The sequence below is a fragment of the Nannospalax galili genome, unplaced genomic scaffold, assembly GCF_000622305.1.
Source record: "Nannospalax galili isolate Female #2095 unplaced genomic scaffold, S.galili_v1.0 scaffold242, whole genome shotgun sequence".
In the NCBI taxonomy this organism is placed as follows: domain Eukaryota; kingdom Metazoa; phylum Chordata; class Mammalia; order Rodentia; family Spalacidae; genus Nannospalax; species Nannospalax galili.
Genome location: NW_008348081.1, coordinates 2,459,898 through 2,460,469, shown reverse-complemented (window position 1 = coordinate 2,460,469; position 572 = coordinate 2,459,898).

Here is a 572-nt window from a genome sequence, read left to right as displayed (position 1 = left end):
AGCAAGAGGCTTTTATTTTACACAGGTACCTGTGGGCACAACTCCTGACAAAGGGAGAAGCGCGCCCCAGGTCTGGGGTTTGGGGTCTTTATAGAGCAGAAGCAGTTTACAGAAGCAGAAGCGTGGTTATTGGTTAGTTTAAACTATTACAAAATGCTATAGGGAGAGCGGGGGGGCTTACTTATCATTAAGCCAGATGTTTCAACCATAAACTTACTTATCAGTGAGTTGGAGATGTCTCAGCCTTGAAACTCACTCATTAGCGAGTTGCAGATGTTTCGGCCATGAAGCTTACTTATCGGCAAGTTGGAATTTTTGACCGGTACGTGACCTGCCTGAGACGTGACTTGTCTGAGAGGCTTCATGGCTCCTGACTTTTATATTTTTCAGTGACAAATGTAGAACAAGCCATAGTATGTATATAGCAGTATTTGCTACATTCCTACAGAAATTAGACCTTATCAGAGTTCACAGAAATTGACTGCAGATAGCAAGGAATATTGTGATCACTACAAATTTATTAAATTAGAACTGCTGTTAGACTGCCTGTGAGTGCAGAATTTAATCTCAGG